The sequence below is a fragment of the Dipodomys merriami genome, unplaced genomic scaffold (genome assembly GCF_024711535.1).
Source record: "Dipodomys merriami isolate MVZ:Mamm:240054 unplaced genomic scaffold, mDipMer1.0.p SCAF_7, whole genome shotgun sequence".
NCBI lineage: Eukaryota > Metazoa > Chordata > Mammalia > Rodentia > Heteromyidae > Dipodomys > Dipodomys merriami.
Genome location: NW_027206290.1, coordinates 34,492,792 through 34,511,262, shown reverse-complemented (window position 1 = coordinate 34,511,262; position 18,471 = coordinate 34,492,792). Strand labels below are relative to the sequence as shown.

At 40.0% G+C, this 18,471-nt stretch overlaps 1 protein-coding gene across 1 annotated transcript in view; it reads right to left on the bottom strand.

Moving 5' to 3' along the window:
- The window catches only part of Cttnbp2nl (CTTNBP2 N-terminal like), a 54,314-nt gene extending 37,145 nt beyond the window's left edge, over nucleotides 1-17,169 (bottom strand). Inside the window, exons 1-2 of the mRNA XM_070006307.1 lie at nucleotides 17,105-17,169; nucleotides 2,173-2,294 (exon numbers count right to left, since the gene is read on the bottom strand). The gene's annotated coding sequence lies outside the window, so the exon portion shown is untranslated. The remainder of the gene's footprint in view (nucleotides 1-2,172; nucleotides 2,295-17,104) is intronic.
- Between the last annotated feature and the right edge of the window lie 1,302 nt (nucleotides 17,170-18,471).

Sequence of the window (18,471 nt, the reverse complement as noted above, 5' to 3'; positions counted from 1 at the left end):
TGTGACCCCCCTCAAATCTCAGCCTCCTGAGTAGCTAGAAGTACAGGCATGAGCCATCAGCACCCAGCTGGAAATCTTTTGTACTCAAAGATATCCAGTGCCATTTCAAGAACTAACTCCTGATTTTCAGTTTTCTCACATGTTGAGGAGACAATGATATCTAACCTGTACAGATTCTGTGAAGATTGGTTAATCAATGTAAAGCCCTTACCATCTTGCTGATAACATCTAAAAAATAGTTTAAGAATTTAAAGAAAGGCATCAAAATTGGTAGCAGCCAAAATCAATGATTTTAGAAATAACTTCAGCTGTCCTTGTGTAGTTGAGAACCAACCACACAGGAAGAAAGGAATGTTGTTCTGCAGTGAGGAATGGTATTTAAAGGAATTTAAAAGTCACATTGATTTATTAGACGAATCCCTCCTAAATAGACTGGTGTTTGTACCTTCCTCAGAGTGAGATTACAAGGCTCTTCCTTCCCATTCTCATGATGTGAGGAAGAATAATAGGCAAGTATTCCACAATTCTAACTTCACAGAGTAAACCAACTGGCCATATAGGCACCCAGGTAGGCAGGTAGGAGTACAGCTAAAAAAATGATAGTGTTCTACATACTGGGCTCTTTTATTCAATAACTTTATAGTCAGTAAACATTCTCATTTAGAGATCCACACTTGTGGCTTACAGAAGTAAGTTAATTATGTTTTACGTGGGGTAAAGGAAGCGTAAGGTTTTGGTCTAGCTTTGGTTGACACACAGAACAGCTAGCTATGTGGCTTTGAGAAAGAAATTTGCCTATTACTCTGGGATTCTTAGTATAAAGAATAAAACAAGTTAAATAATCTCCAAAGACCTTATTTCATCCTAAGCTTCTAAGTAATAAGCATTTGTTAGAGAGTATAATCAAATATAAGGAATAGGGAGTAGCTCAGTGGGGGCTTGCCTACATGAGAAAGCCCTGGATTTGATCCCCAGCAACACACAACACACACACACACACACACACACACACACACACACACACACACACACACACGAGCTAAATATAGAGAAAGCTAAATATATAGAGCTAAATCAGATTGTGACTAGATCAAAGACTTTGATCTATTATGATAATACACAGCTTCATAAACGTTGATAAAATCTTCAGAGCCACAGCTCAGACCAGAAAAGAAAAAATTCTGAAACTGTTCTATGTTAATGATATAAAGAAAATATTTACTTGTTATATTTTTATGCGCAAGTCATTTCTGCACATTTCTTATTTTGTTTCTGACATTTAAACAGGGGATTATTTTAAGAGTTAGTAAAAAGAAATAGAAATGAAAGAAACATTCATATCTCTGTTCCACATGCAGGATATGGAAGTTAAACCCAAACACACATTTTTAATATCTGGAATGTAATCCATAGCAACTCACTTAGATTTGTGTTTAAATTAAGTGAGTATAACACAAATACTCAAGAGGAAAAAAAGGAGCTGAGTACTGCTGGCTCATTGCTATCATCCTAACTACTTAGGAGACTGAGATCTGAGAATCAAGGTTTGAAGCCATCCTGGGCAGTAAAGTCTGTGAGTCTGCTATCTCCAGTTAACCTCAAAAAGGACAGAAGTGAAGCTGTGGCTCAAGTAGTCTAGTGCTAGCCTGGAGCACAAAAGCTCAAGGACAGCCAGATACTGGTGGCTTACACCTAGCCACTCAGAAGGTTGAGATCTAAGGATCGAAGTTTGAAGCTGCTCCTGGCAGAAAAGTCCTCATGAGACTCTTATCTCCAATTAACCACTTGAAAACTGTTAGTGGCACTATGGCTCAAATGGTATAGTGCTAGCCTTGAGCACAGAGGCTCAAGGACAGCACCCAGGCCCTGAGGTTCAAGTCCCACAACCAATCAAACAGAAGAAAAAAAAAAAAGGTCAAGAATAGTGCCTAAACCCTGAGTTCAAGCCCCAGGACAGGCACAAAAAAGGGGTGTGGGAGTTATTGCTATCTACCTCAAAAGCCATATTCTAGTAACTTTATAAATATTAAAATTTAGCAACTCTTTGCTATACATTTGAATCTAATCTTCAAATACAGGACATTATAATTAACTTTTATCTGATATATAAAGTGAAATGCCATTACAGTTTAGGGTGGCAATGATATTTTTATGGGTAGGGGTGACACTAACCTGATAGCTGAGTCACACTTTAATTCTGAAGTATAAACTCTTCAAATTGTCTTCAGTCAAAATTTGGGAAAATGGACAGATGTGTTCAAAACGCCATTAACATGGTGAGAAAGTGTCCAATGCTGCAAAAGAAAAACAAATTTAATGTCCATGTGACCACACCATACAACCTGGTAAATCTCATTAATGTCAACTGCTGTAGTGGATAAAGCCTGACAGACAGTGGTTGTTACTGACAAGAAAAAAAAGCCAGTTCTTTACGTTGAAGCAAAATAAGTAGTGAAAAATACAAAGCTAGTGCTGGTGGTTCACTCCTGTAATCCTGGCTACCTAGGAGGCCGACATAGATCTGCAGCTTGTGGTTTGAAGCCATCTTAGGAAAAATCCATGAGGCTTATCTCCAATTAACCAGCAAAAAGTTGGAAGTGGAGCTATGGCTCAAGTGCTAGAGTGCTTGCCTTGAGCAAAGAAGCTAACAGGCAGCATCCAGGTTCTGAGTTCAAGCCCAAAAACCGGCACAAACAAACAAGCAAAACAATCTGAAATCTGACCTCTGTCTGCAACAATAATTAGAAAAGGTGAGGGGTTTTGAACTCAGGGCCTGGAGTTCTTTTGCTCAAGGTTAGTGGGCACTCTACTACTTGAGCCACAGTGCCACTTCCAGATTTCTGGTGATTAATGGGAGATAAGAGTCTCACAGACCATAATCCTCAAATTTCAGTTCCAGAGTAGCTAGGATTACAGGCATGTACCACCAACACCTGGCTACAAACTTTTTTTGAGACAGGGTCTTGTTGTGTATCCTGGGGCAACCTCAAGCACCTGATTCTCCTGACTCAGCCTCCCATGTGATGACATCTTTTTTACGTTACATCATCTAATGTAATTTCGAAGACTAACTTCTGAATGTCACTATAGGACTTTCTTTCCTGAATTGACAAAAAACAAAACAAACAAACAAAAAAAACCCCTATCTGCTTAAGACACCATGACTTAAGCATAATATCCACAATGCATTCAGACAGAAAAATACCAATTATAACTGTTCAACCTGTCAAATTTGTGTAAGGAAAACTGTTATTTCCTTACTTCTTTTTTTTTTTTTTTGCAAATTATTTATTGTGATTAAGTGATTACATAATTTCACAAATTTCACAGTATTGTGGGATAGTGATGCTTAAAGTCATGAACACATGCTTACTTTCATGGGGCAAATTGTCTATCATGGTCTATAAAGTTTCTGAGTTCTATGAGCTTTGGCAATACAGTTATTTCTTCCACACTGGGTGGTATGTACATTTCTTTCCTTTTGCATAGCATCAGCTGTTCCCTTTTTCCCACTCGTTCCCTCCTTCCCATCGCTGCCATTGAGTTGCTTAGTTCGTTTTGATATTTCCTTACTTCTTGATAATCACAAATCAACTTGTAACCAATTTTACTTTGTAAGTCTAACTAGGTATCTCCAGTTGCTTCTTCCCCTGGTTACATCCAACTAGTAAGTATTGAATTATATATAAACCTTTAATGTTTTCCTAGCAGTTTATTAAATTCAAGAAAATTTTTTAAAAAGTGGAGCTGGGTAATATAGCTCATGCAAGACCTTGAGTTCAACCTCCAGTAATGGGCAAGAAAAGAGTGAGAATGGTGGTTCATGTCTGTAATACCATTACAAGGAAGTGAAAACAGGAAGATCTGGAATTCCAAGCCAGTCTGTGCTACATAATGAAACCCTGTGTTAGCTGGCAGCTGATGGCTCATGCCTGTAATCCTAGCTACTCAGGAGGCTAAGCTCTGAGATAGTGGTTCAAAGCCAGCAAGGACAGGAACGTCCATGAGACTCTTCTTCTAACAAACTACTCAGAAAAAGCCAGAAATTGTGCTGTGGCTCAAGTGGTAGAGCACTAGCCTTGAGTATAAAGAAGCTCAGGGACAGTGCCCCGGCCCCAAGTTCAAGCCCCAAGACTGGCAAAAGAAAAAGAAAAGGAAAAAGAAGGAAAAAAGGAATGCTGTGTTTAAAAAAAAAAAAAGGAGGAAAAAAAACTATCCATCTCTTAATTTAGGAAAGGGTGGGTTTGCATAGTTGTTGTATAACATAAAGATAAACCACTGAATGAACGATTCCAGCAATTCCTACATAAGGCAGAATTATGTGGCCCAGAATTCTCAGGAAAAGACTGTTTTTAACCCAAGTCATTATTAGAAATGACTGTAAGATTTTTGGCATGTCGCATGGTAAAGACTCATTCTCCATTTATTTCTAAATGAGATGTTAACTTGTCATTGTCATCATTCATTACATGACTTTGAAAGACAAGTTCATTTTAGCCAGATGTGCAACTCATTCTTTCCATTAGAGTCTCTCTAACATGCAACTTTCTTTAAGAGTTTACAAACAGATATTTCTGTCTGAGGAATTCCATAGTCTATAAATTTAAGATTAAAAAAAACACTTGTGGACAAGTTGTCTGGATACATTATCATACTCTCTGGTATGGCCAGCTGTAGTTATATTAAGTTTTAAAGTTTTTTAAATTAAAAAATATACATAGGGGCTGGGAAGGTGGCTCAGTGGTAAAGTGCTTGCTTTGCATGCATGAGGCCCAGGGTTCGATTCCTCAGCACCAGCAGAAAAAGCCGGAAGTGACACTGCAGCTCAAATGGTAGAGCACTAACCTTAAGCTGGGGGACAGGGCCTAGGCCCAGAGTTCAGGCCCCACGACCAACAACAACAACAAAAAAACAAACCAAAAAAATATAAATATGTACAAATAAGAAGTTAGACATATATTTCAAAACCTGAGAAAAAACCCATATGTGAAACATTTTTATGTTATCAATATATGATTTTAAATGGGCATTGCTCAGCATACCATTTTGTCTACTCATAGGCTACAATCCCACCAAGTTAGGGTCAATGTCCAGGACAACAATCAGAAGAGTTATATGCACATGTGAAAAGAAAAATGTGTGCTCATGGGCAAACATATCCTTCTTAACTGCAGTGCTATTTTTTTTCTAGGAAATGCTGCTGGTTTTTAGGCTCTGCTTAAAAAAAAGTCAGTACTACTAGGGCTTGAACTACAAGTTCCACTTGCAGCTTTCTGGTGGTCAATTGGAGATAAGAATCTCAATAGATTTTCCTGCCAGGGCTGGCTTTGATCCACAATTCTCATATTTCAGCCTCCTGAGTGGCTAAGATTACACGAAGGAGCTTGTAATCTCAGTGCCTGGCAGGACTCTGGGTCATTTTATTTTGGCTTTTTTCCCTCTGGAAAATACCCAAGCTCCATTCATTCTAGTTCTAACTATTCTTCCTTTTTAAAGAAGAACTTCTGCTTTGGAATTTTTTTTTTTGGTCCAGTCATGGGGACTGAACTCTAGGCCTAGGCGCTGTCCCTGAGCTCCTCAGCTCAAGGCTAGCCCTCTACCACTTGAGCCACAGCGCCAACTTCCAGCTTTTTTCTTTTTTCTTATGTGGTGCTGAGGAATCGAACCCAGGGCCTCAGGCATGCAAGGCAAGCGCTCTATTACTGAGCCACCTTCCCAGCCCTGGAATGTTGAATTAACTCTGTAGGGTAACAGCTATCATTGCCTTTTTACCATGAAACTGGGTGGCAGAAAAAGAAACACCCCAAACAACTTCTAAAGCCATGTAAGCAATAGGGCAGGGCAGGGTGGAGTACAAGTCAACTGTTTGTCTAGTATCTGGGCGTGAGTATAATTTTGTGTGGAACTAAAGGTGAGGGTTCTTTTTTCCCAGCTTGTAGGTGACATAAAACATGAAAGAGAGAAAACATTTTTAGGAGCCTTAGGTGGTTCCTCAAAACTCAAAAAAACTATACAAAAATCAATCCATAGTCTTAAAATTCACTTTACTAGATTATTCTAGCAAAACTCAATTAAAAATCACTATTACAAACTTAGATATCAAACAAGCAATTTATACTTTGGCTACAACTAACTCATAATTCAGGCTATTCAGTAAGTTTTTAGTATTAGTAAACAGAAGCAAAGATGAAAAGCAAATTTGTTCCATTTATGCAAAAACTTTCACATACATATAAGCAAACCCCAAATATGGATCAGTTACTTCTTACAACTCTGACTGTAAAACAACAATTTAGACAGTGCTTCTGACAGCTTTCCACTAATACATGGTCTTAAAAACTCAGTGTATGTAGAATAATAAAAGAAAAATCACATTTATAAATACTAAATTTAAATATGGATAAAATGCATTATTATTTTTAAAAATGTATCCAACCTGTATCAGGAGATAGAAGTGTTGATACACTCACTACCTTAACTGTCTGAAAAGAGTTAAGATTCCCCATCTCCTATCATTTCAGTTTTCAGAAGGATTTTTCATGCTTTGGGGATGAAACAGTAACAATACTCTAAAATGGTCCCTTTCTCCTCTCCTGGCATTTTAAGAGTAAGACTAGGGGACTAAACATGATTTTAGGGAATGATTTTCTCACCAAGAAAACATACCTTAAAACTGAGTGCAGTGGTATGGACTTTTATTTCAACACACAAGAGGACTGAGTGTTCAAGACAAGGGTTACATAGGGAGACCTATTTCAAAAACAAAAAAATAAACTTGTCTTGGCTACTGTTATTTACAAAAGTCAAAGTAAAAATCAATTTTACTTTACAGAATCCTTTGTTAAGCAATATAAGCTTCATTACTGATATTTTAAATCAAGCTTTTTCTTCGTTAGGAAGGTAAAAGAAAATACTAGACTATTTTTTTGCTGGTAACCAGTTCAAACTGGGCGGAACACTCGCTCAGCTCACTTGCTCCACTTGAGCCACACCTCTAATCTAGCTTTTTGTTAGTGAATTTAGAGATGGTGTCGCCAAGGCTTTTCTGTGCAGGTTGGCTTGAAACTATAATCCTCCATATCTTAGTCTCCTCAATAAACAAGAATACAATTATGAGCTACAGGTGCCCAGCTCAGCTCCCGAATTCTTAGGTTGACATCCTAATTTCTAATACCAGAAGGTGACTGAATTTGGAGAAAAGCATCTTTAAGAAGAAATTAGGTTGAAATGAACTCATTACAGTGGGCCCCAGTTCAATATGACTGGAGATCTTTTAACAGGAAATCTGGGTCAGGGTAAAACAATGAGAAGATACAGGGGAAAGTTTTCTATAAGCCAAGGACAAAAGTCTTGGAAAAACTAAAACAAAAACAAAACCACAACCAACCCCATCAACATATTGGTCTTAGATTTCTGTACAAATTTTAAGAAAAGACTGTAAGAAAATACATGTCTGTTATTGAAGCCACCTTGTCTGTTGTACTTAAAATCCACAACTAAGCAAGATAATTTATTTCGGTTACCACTTCATTACCTCTTTTTGGGGGTCGGGAAGGGAGATTGAGGGTGGAGGGTTGGTCGTGGGGCTTGAACTCAGTGCCTGGGTACTGTCCCTGACCAATTTTGCTCGAAGCTGCACTCTACCACTTTAAGCCACAGCTTTACTTCTGGCTTTCTGGAGATAAGAGTCTCACAGACTTTCCTGCCTGGGCTAGCTTTGAACCATGATCCTCAGCTTGAGTGTCCTCAGATTGAGTAGATAGGATTACAGGCATAAACCACCAGCACCCAGCTTACTTTATTACTTTAAAGAACATTAAAACTAGATCTAAGCCTTGCCTTATCATGAGCACCACAACATCTAATTTCTCAGAATGTCTTGGCTTATCATCTTTTTATAGACAACATTATATAAAGCAGAATGGTTTGGACAGATTTTTAGAGACTGAATTTCAGGATCCTTTGAGGAAGGATACTTTGTGCAATTCTGAAATAGGAACAGTACACTTACGAAGAAATTACAGTGGTGGCAATCAAGATTACAGTGGGAAGTAGGTTTCAAAAGACCAGCTCTGCAGTTATGCTAATGTTCAAGGTTAATATTTATAATACTGTAGTACTTTATTCAGATATACAATACTTGGTGTCAGTGGTTTATGCAATCCTAGCTACTCAGGAAGCTGCTATCTGAGGGCTGCAGTTCAAAGCCAACCTAGGCAGGAAGCTCTAGAGACTTTATCTACAATTAAGCACCAAAAAAGCTGGAAGTGGAGCTGTGGTTCAAGTGATAGAGTGTGCCAGACTTGAGCTAAAAAGTTCAGGAACAGTACTCAGGACCTGAGTTCAAGTCCGCATGTGTGTGTGTGTGTGTGTGTGTGTGTGTGTGTGTACAAATATACCATATTCTATTTAAAGCAGATTCTAGGATATTAGACTTTCTGAATTTATGCACAATACAAAAGTGAATAATGAGAGCATTAATCACCACATTTCTATAACATAATTTTCCAAGAAAAAAACAATAATAGTATTAGTAATGGAAAAGAAAAATATTTATTTAACCAAAAATTATTGTATGTCAAGCAGTATTCTAAATATGGCTAATCCTCACAAAAACCACCTTAGGTACTGTCATAATCAACAAATTTGTCATTACTACCATCCTCACTTAAGAGCCAACCAAGCTGAGACACAGGCTAAAAAACTTGATTAAAGTCTCATTACTAGTACATAGTAGAAATGGGATTTGAACCCAGGTAAATTGACAACTCCTCCAAAGGTTTCCTCAGTAGTTGCTACTGAAGGCTGATCTCAATTTATCAGCTTTAGGAATAGTGTGACATAACAAGACAGCTAAAATGTGACTGGAAAAGGTAGAAGGGACCTCAGAAATAATCTAATCCAGCATTCACAATTTACAAACCAGTACTGAATATGTAACTACAGAAGTTACTCTATATAGATTCAGTACTCAACATGTTTGTTTTGTTTTTTAAGATTCAGTTAAATCTACTTTCTGAGATACCATGACAAGTATCAAGTTTTTGTTTTGCTTTATTTTAAGCCTCACCCATCCTCTCTGTGCACTAGTACACACTTCTTTCTCACATTGTTTTCATTGTATGGTGCCAGCAAAATTTATATGAATATTGAAGAGAAGGAAGTACTCTTCTCATAAACAAACATTTAAACATCTCTCTCTTCACAAGGACATTAGTACAAAGCTATTAAAAACAATCTGTCTACCAGGAGATATGTTTCCAAAATTCTCACTGAGAATATTCTTGAGAATATGTGTAAGACCAAACAAGAATGAGTTGAACTATTAAGAATAAAAACTAGGGCTGGGAATGTGGCTTAGTAGTAGAGTGCTTGCCAAGCACACATGAAGCCCTGGGTTCAGTTCCCCATTATCACATAAACAAAAAAAGCCAGAAGTGGCACTTTGGCTCAAGTGGTAGAACGTTAGCCTTGAGCAAAAGAAGCTCAGGGACAGCATCAGACCCTGAGTTCAAGCCCCAGGACTGGCAAAACAAAATAAGACAAAACAAAAACGAGTAAGTTTCACACTTCCTAGAAGAAAAAAATTATCTTCTAATACAGCATACTAATAAGTTCAAATTATTTCGACATTTGTTAGTTAGCTTTAAATTATAAAGTGACTTCAACTGTCCATATCATCTATCTATCAAGCCCCTAAAATTTTGTTTTTTGGAAATAAAGCCACTACAAGGAAGGAACAATAACATTTTATTTTCAATAAAACGATTCATGAGCCACAATTCTAGAGGCAGTCTGAATGTAAAAAACCCTTCAAATGCTAATAATGTAGGATGAAGTCATGGGCTCCACTGGGATACCAAACTAGGAAGAAACTCCACAGTTGACTAACATGTAGATTAACCATAAAACAGTAAAAGTACCTCTCAAAAGCTTCTAACAAATATATAACAGGTAATATATAACAGGTGATGTAGTTTTGCCAATCTGATTTTTAAAAAAAACTTTAACAATTTGTTATCAGTTGAATGTTACCAACAAGCATTGCCATTGTTCTTGATCCAAGATTTTCAGGAACAATAATTTTCCAGAGACATAGTATATTTTACATGGATTTTGGAGTCTGAAAGGTCCAGGTTTCTATCCTAGTTCTACTACTTCATATAATTCCTGGATCCAAATAATCTCTAAGCTTTAGGTGTGCACCTGTAAAATAGTGGTAACAATAAATACTCTTCTAAGAGCTTGGATGGTTTAAATGAGTTAGTGACTGACTGTGACTAGTCAGCTATCTCATTTCTGATCCTTGATAAACACCCATTTAATTTCATCTGGAAGTATAATAAAGTTGTCTCTCCACCAAAGGAGCATCACTGTCTATCACAGTGTCTAATTTACGAATAAAAACAAATTTACTCCTTCTGACTTGGCAGGTTCATCTGCTACGGAGGAGGAGATGGCCTGGCTAGTTCATGAGAAAATCAGTGTAGGTATGTGTTCAACACATGTCCAAACTAATGATATGTCACATTATTTGGGAAAAGGTAAGCACATCTTCCTCCCCCACCAAAAAAAAAAAAAAAAAAAGCACACTAGCCTTTTGTGCCTTAGGCAATGTAAATGAGAAGCATGTCTTTGCTCCAATTTTTTACAAAATTTAATCGAGTCACAATTTCAACTTGTAAATAACTGAAAGTAGATTCTTCTAAAATTTTTATGGCTTTTATATCAAATTAAATGCACACTGGGTATGTATCTATATTTGTAAGTCAGGAGCAGTTATCACATTGTTTTATCAGTTCATTTTAAGTATTTCTTTTTCTTTTTGCAGTGTTGGGAATGAAACCCAGGACCTCAAACATACTAAGCAAGTGCTCTACCACTAAGATACAGCACTATAACCCTAACATACCTGTTTTCTTCTTTTTTTTGCGGGTCCTAGGGCTTGAACTCAGGGCCTGGGCACTGTCCATGAGCTGCTTTTGCCCAAGGCCAGTGCTCTACCACTTGAGCCTCTTTGCCACTTCCAGCCCTTTCTATTTATGTGGTGCTAAGGAATTGACACATCTGTTTTCTATCTCACAAAACTCCAAACTACTCTGGACAACTACTCCATCTATTCAACTTGAAAACACTAAGCACCTAGCAGATCTTGGTTCAAAATGTTACACCAAAACAGTTTTAGGAGAGTTATGGCTCAGATAACAGTAACTAATTTGACAGAAGAGAAATGAAGCAGAAAGAACAACTGAAAGATATAGATTGGTGTAAGGCAAAATGTGTAAAACAGAATGGTGGCAGTAAGAATGAAAAAGACAGATGCAAAACACACTGTACAGAAAGAATTTACTTATAATAATCTAATGACTGAATTCATTCAGGAAGGTTAAGAGGAAAAATAAGACTAGATTAGCTCAAGTTTTGAGACTGGATGACTAGACAGACTGATGATGCCATCCACAGAAACAGATGTTATAGAAAAGGAACTTATTGGGGGAAATGATGACTGTGATGTGAGACATGCTGAATGAGAAGTAATTAAACCCCCAAGAGGAGCAAGTGAGAGATAGCTAGTGAGGGAAGGGCCAAGGGCTTAGAAGTGAGTAAGTCTTTGGAGTTGGAGCCTTTTAAAGAAAATCTCAGCCAGTTGCAGTGGCTCATGCCAATAATCCTGGATTAAGAGGAGGCAGAAATTGGAAGGATAATGTTTAGAGGCCAGTCCATGCTAAAAAAAAAAAAAAAAAAGACCCCAATTTCAAACAACAGCTCAGCAATGGTGACATGCATCTGCCATCTTAATAACATGAGAAGAGTAAATAGGAGGATTCAGCCCAGCCCAAGTGTAAACACAAAACCTTATCTTCAAAATAAGGAAAGAAAAGGCTGGGGACATGCTCAAGTGGCAGAATTTGTGCTCAGTAAAAACAAGACCTTGAGTTCAACCCCTATTGCCACCACAAAAGAAAAAAGAACTAAAAAACTTCTCTGTGTCTTCAGTTTAAGGACTAGAGACAATATGATAAAGCTAGTATAATACACAAGACCAGACCACATTTTGGTCATCAAATATTGTTACTTTTAGCACCTAGCATAACAGAAAAAGGAAACTGGCATAATTAGCTGTAAAGTACAACCTCTTACCAGTTTTCCTTCATTCTTCTCTTTTGTGTCTTACTGCTTTTCTCCTCTGCTCTTTTCTGGCTCTCACCTTTCTATGGTAACAATCCCCCTTTCCAACCAGCACATTTCAACATAGCCTTTTCCCACAGCTCTACACGCAGAATCTACGCAGATGCTCTTGAGGCTCAGGATCAGGAGTCCTTTCTTGTCTGCACCCCCATTATCTTGTATTCCCCCATTTATCCTATCCAGATTCTATTAAGCTTAGAAGTAGTTATGGGTTCTGGTCTTTAAACTCAATAACAATTAAGGATAACATTATTTGTGGTTCTAGAAAGGGATTCAGCCAGTAGCAAAGGACACATTGAGAATAGAAGTTTTGGCTTTGAATCTGAAGTACAGTTTAGATATACTTGGCAGGGAGGAACCATATTATTCTCTTCTATGCCTGTTTGAAGTTCTGTATTCATTCTATAAACCCCTGCCTGACCATCCCTCACCTTCACTCTTAACTCCCCTATCCATAATTTCTTCTCATCTCAGCAGGTTGTCCCTGTAATTAATTGCACTTTACTTTTGACAACAGTCAAAAGTTAAACAAGAAAATCCCCTAAATCACAAAGAAGGTACAACCCTGCAAAGCAATCAAGACTATGTACTGATATTTAGGGTGTCAGCATACATCAGAGAGTGAAATAGCTAGTAATTCAGAAATAGGACATCATCAGCTGGCTCTGTCTTTTGCTTTTCTTTTCCCCCAGGCAAAAAAAAATTCTAGAAATGTAATTTATATAACAAAATCGTTAAACACATATACTCTAAGACACACACACATACACACACTCCTAACAATCTTTGACTCATGAAATATGCAAGCTTTGTGTCATTTAACTTAGATGCTTTAGTTATATATTGGTAAGTCAAACTATAATCAGACACTACTTCACCTTTAGCTAAAATGCTAAAGTAGTAGCATATTACATCTCTTCTTTCTGCCCCTCCTTATCTTTTTCTTCTCTCCCTCCCCTTCTTTTTCACACACAAATACACAGGCTGACCCAAGCTGGCCTTGAATTCTCAATTGTGCTTCAGTGCTGGGAATACAGCACTTACTAATTTAACACAGCACTAATTTCTTTAACACATATAGTAAGTGCTAATAACTATGAAAATAATAAATCTATGGGCCGGGAATGTGACTTAGTGGTAGAGTGCTTGCCTAGCATACATGAAGCCCTGGCTTGGATTCCTCAGTACCACATACATAGAAAAAGCCAGAAGTGACACTGTGGCTCAAGTGGTAGACTGCTAGCCCTAAGCAAAAGAAGCTCAGGGACAGTGCCCAGGCACTGAATTCAAGCCCCAGGACTGGAAATAAAAAAAGTAATAATAAATACTATCAATCATTGAGTGTTACGTTACATATATTCAGACACTTTGAGTTCATGCAATCCTTTAAAACAAATGGTCCTCTAAGCTATTTCTACCTTACAGATGAAAACAACAACAACAACAAGGTCTAATGAAGTTAAAAAGCTGTGTTCTTGCCCTGCAGGGTGGCAAGATGAAAAAAGTAGAGATTTGAAGTCTGTGCTTTAAATAACCACACTCTATATACCTTTGTGATAAATCATTTTCTCACTCAAAAGCTTTGAACTGAAAGTTGCAACTTGGTTTTTAGTTACCAGCTGAAAACATGCAGGAATTAATAGTGGCCTCTACAAACAGGCTGAAAATCCTGGTGAAGGGAGAGTGGAAGGGAGGGAAAAAAGAAAGAGAAAGAAAGAAAAGCTAGCAGTGTGGCTCAAGTGATAGAGCCTGCAGGATTAAGGCCCTGAGTTCAAACCCAGGTAACTGTCTAAATAAATAAGCAAACAACAAAAATAGGGTCATTTCTGGGGGGTCAACTGTTATACACTGGACAAATTTCCTCTCAGAAAAAAAGTTTCTGTTTTTAATCTCATGCCACTAAACACCAGTTCAATCTCAACCCTGAGAAACACCATTCTACTCCATTCCCCAAAGTCAAGAACTCAAACTCTGTACAGCAATTTAACCGGTAGCACATTTGTAAATGTGGTTCTGACAAAACACAAATACTGTACATTATAGCAAATCAGTCTTTATCAGTCTGTATGATTACTGTTAGGAGCCCAATTCTGTATGTAGTATTAACTTAAAAGCACAGATTCAGAATTAGGGTTGTGGCTCAGTGTTAAGAGCATTTGCCTGCCTACCAGATAAATGGACCTGGGTTCAATCTTTAACACAGAAGAAAAACAAAAGAGCAAAGTATAAAAGCAACTAAAAATACATTTAAAAAATTCCAGCCAGGGGCCAGTGGCTCATGTCTATACTGGCTACTCAGAAGGCTGAGATGTGAGAATCATGGATCAAAGCCAGCTCAAGCAGGAAAGTCACGAGACTCTATCTCTAATGAGCAAAAAGCCCAGAAGTGGAACTGTGGTTCAAGTGGTAGAATATTAGTCATAAGGAACGGAAAAAAAAAAAAAAAAAAAAAAAGCTCAGGGACAGTGCCCTAGGACTAGCACACACAAATAGTCAAAATCCAAAGTAGATCAGTAGTGTGTAAAAACCAAACACTCAGAAACTAAAACAAAAATCAACAGTTCCTAGTATGGTCTTCTAAATTTACTTTATTCCTATCAGGTCAAACTCTTAGAAATATTAAACCCTAAAATAACTACTATTGATGTTTATAAGTCTGGTTCATATTTCATGACAGCAAAATGGTATTATCTAAGCAGCAGGTATTTTCTTATAGAAAATTTTAGTATTTTAGTCACTTTAGATACTTTGGTTTCATAGGCAGGGATTCATGACATCTCAAACTTCATGAGATATGTTGACTGGATACATAAAAACCCTGTGCATACAATGCTTTTCTTCATCACACATGACCAGAAACGCATTAAGAAAGTTAGAAAAAAACATTTCCAAGATCCAAAGAAAGGTGTATCAAACATATCTTGCTTATTGTGCCACATAATCAAAGAACATCAGTTGCTTTTTCTTCTCTGTTTATGAGAGCCCTTGCAATCCACCACTACTTTGGTTTCCTTAGTCCTTACCTCAGTTTATTTTTTGTTCTCCACTCATGTAATAGGATATATCTTTTGGGGATTTCCTGTTCTGCTTTTAGATTTTTCGGCTGTTCCTGGGGGCCCATGTCTTACCCTCATATGGCAATAAACTTTGTGTGCTCCAGAGACCAGTTTCTCCTTTGTGCCTCCTCAGTAGAGATCTGGAAACAATCACTGAGTAGTATATATGTGAGTACACAGTGGATCCAAACCCTGGCGCCTAACTATTCAAAAATAGTTACCTCCAGGAAGTCTATCTTTAGGAAGTATAATCAGGAAGGTAAAAGACAACAGCCACTACAATCACCTCTGTGATCCTAACTCTCTGCATCTCAAAGCTATCAGCTTTGGTTATAAACAGTAATGAGATAAGACTTGAGGTTAAAAGCTAAAGAAACAAAGCTAAAAAAGATGGCAAATTTTAATACTAGGGATAGGTCATTAAGTGCTAGCAATAGACGGTTACTGGGGATTCAATGACTTCAACACTAGGTCAAAAATCAATACTAAGGCTAATTTAACAAAATACTTATGAATACACAACCGAGACTTTTTTAAAAGTCATACACATGAATAGCTAGAGTTTAGCCATGCCTTTATTCAAAGATTTAAAGCTTGTTCTTATTTTCATACTGCAAATCTTCATAGATGACAAGTGTTGTTTAAAATTAATTGTTATTTATTCCTATTACCAATATTTATTAGTTTCCCTGTGGGTAACTATAAAGAGGGGCTAGGCTACCGTTCCAACCAAAGGCCACAGGACCAGCTTAATCATAAACCTAGCCAAACGAACCTGAATTTTCTTCCAACAGTTCCTGCCTTTTGTTTCAACCACCAGCCGCAGTACACCTTCAAGGTTAACTGCCATCTTCTCCAGCAACAGACCATCCCACCCCAAAGGATGAGGTACAGATTCTCAATAGAGGGCTATTTACTTAGCTACACGGGTTCATAGGAAAAACATGCTGTTATTCATTGACTGCCAAGCAAGATGGGCTTCATTTCTACCCACACCAGGCCGACTGCAGGAATCCAACACACCCACCTCACCGCGGAACACGAGGACAGCTTTTCCTAAAGTTCCGAGGAGAAGAAATGGGGTGAAAAGCAGAGGCAAAACGAAAACTCAAACCTAAAAACACAAACAAACGCCCACAGCCTTCCGAACCTGGATTCTAACCAGGAATCGGTAGAAATGAGAAGGTACAAAGGGTGAGGAGAGAGGGGCGGTTGGGCGACTTCTCCCTCCTCCGGAGTAAGCAAAGTCCCGAGGCCAGGCAGCTCGGACCCCCGCGCCCCGGAGCCCGGAGGGCCGGGGGGATCCGCGGGAGCGAGGCCGGGCATCAAGGCATGGGGGCGGGGAGGAGGCGGAGGAGGGGGCCCGTCTTGCCTTGAGAAGGTGCCGGCTTACGTCGGGTCTGTGGATTTTTGCTTCGCCCCATCCCTCCTTTTACACACTTACACACACCCCAAACACTAACGCTCGTCTTATCGTGTGGAAAAATCTAGCTCTGTCCCAGCCCAGCGAGCAGGGCAGGTGTAGGGAGGGGTGCCTCCCCGGGGTACAAAATGCGGCAGTGGGGAGAACGGGAACCCGTCGGCCCTCCGCCGAGGCCGAGGCGCCGGGGAGCGGGCAGCGGCGGCAGGGGAGCCGCCGCCGAGGAGCTGGGTCGGGCGGGGGACAATGAACTGCTGCGAGGACCCCGAAGGATGCGGAGCCGACTCCGCGGGGATCACCGTGGGGGAGGAGACGGCCCCGCCCCCTCGGGGACCGGCTCGGCGGCCGTCAGAACGATGGCGGGAGGGTATCGCCGCTCGCGCCCCGGCTATTTTTCTCTCGAAACCCGGGTCTTGTAGCCACCGCCAGCGGCTCCTACCTTTTCGTGGTTCTCGGGGATCCGCTCCCAAGCCGCCTCCGCCAACCCGCTCCCCATCCACAGCCTCTCGAGGCCCCGCCCCCTCAGCCGCCGGCGGCAGCATTGACATTCACCAGGGCCAATCATCGACTCGTCTCGGCGGTGCCGGCACCAATCCGTACCGACAGGAGGCGGGGCTTCTCCAATGTCATTCAGGCTCCTCCCGGAGCCTCAGGATCCCTTTTGTTTGGAGAGAGCCAGGCTGGGATTGAGTTTGCGTCACTTCCGGGGGAAGCGCCCTCCTGCGGCCGAGGCTCGACGGTGGGCTTGCACACTTCACCCAGGCTCGGCAACTTTCCTTCTCCTTGGAGGTTATGGGCCCGGGCGTGTGGTCCGAGGCTTACTGACTTCATAAGCTTAGGAATGGCGGACTTCTGGTGACCTGCCTGACTAGGATTTTTATTAAAAAGTGCCAATAAATAAAGTGAGTTTGGGTGTCTGGTTTAGACGCAGCTGCTGGGAGCTTGGTAACCTGACTTCCTTGCGCCCCCTTTTTCCTGAATCTGCTTGTAGGTGTGGGGCAGGAAGCAAAGGCGCAAATGGAGCAGCTCCTGGAGACATCCACTGTGCACTTCCTGTGGAAAGGGGGAGGCCTGCCCTGCAGCCCCAGGGGCAGAAACAGAACAGCATCCCCGAGGGCCTAGACCCTGTGAACCTACCCTCCAGGCAGAAATCAAATACTACAGTTGCCAGCCACTGGGGGCTCAGCCGTGTAATCCCACCAGCCCAGGAGGCTGGGGGCTGAGCATCACCGTTTGAAGCCAATCCAGTCTGGAAACTCTGCGAGCCTCTTACCTTCAGTTAACCAGCCAAAACCTGAAGATGAGGTATGATTCAAGTGGTAGAGCACCATCCTTGAGTGAAAAAGCGAAGGGAGAGCACCAGGTCCTGAGTTCAAGACCCAGTACACACACACACACACACACACACACACACACATTTGTAACCTGGACCTCCAGTGGCTATTTAGCTTCTTCGGAGGATCCCAATCTGAGGATCACAGTTCAAAGCTAGGTTGGGCAGGAAAGTCTTATCTCCAATTAAACACCAAAAAAATTAGAAGTGGAGCTATGGTTCAAATGGTAGAGCACTAGCCTTGAGAGAAAAAATAAAAACCTGAGTTCAAGTCTCAGAACTGGCATATTAAAGAATTTACAAATTTGGGCTGGGAATGTGGCTTAGTGGTAGCGTGCTTGCCTCGCATGCTTGAAGCTGTGGGTTCAATTCCTCAGTACCCCATATGCAGAAAAACCCAGAAGTGGCTCTGTTACTCAAGTGATAGAGCGCTGTATTGAACAAAAGAAGCTCAAGGACAGTGTTCAGGTCCT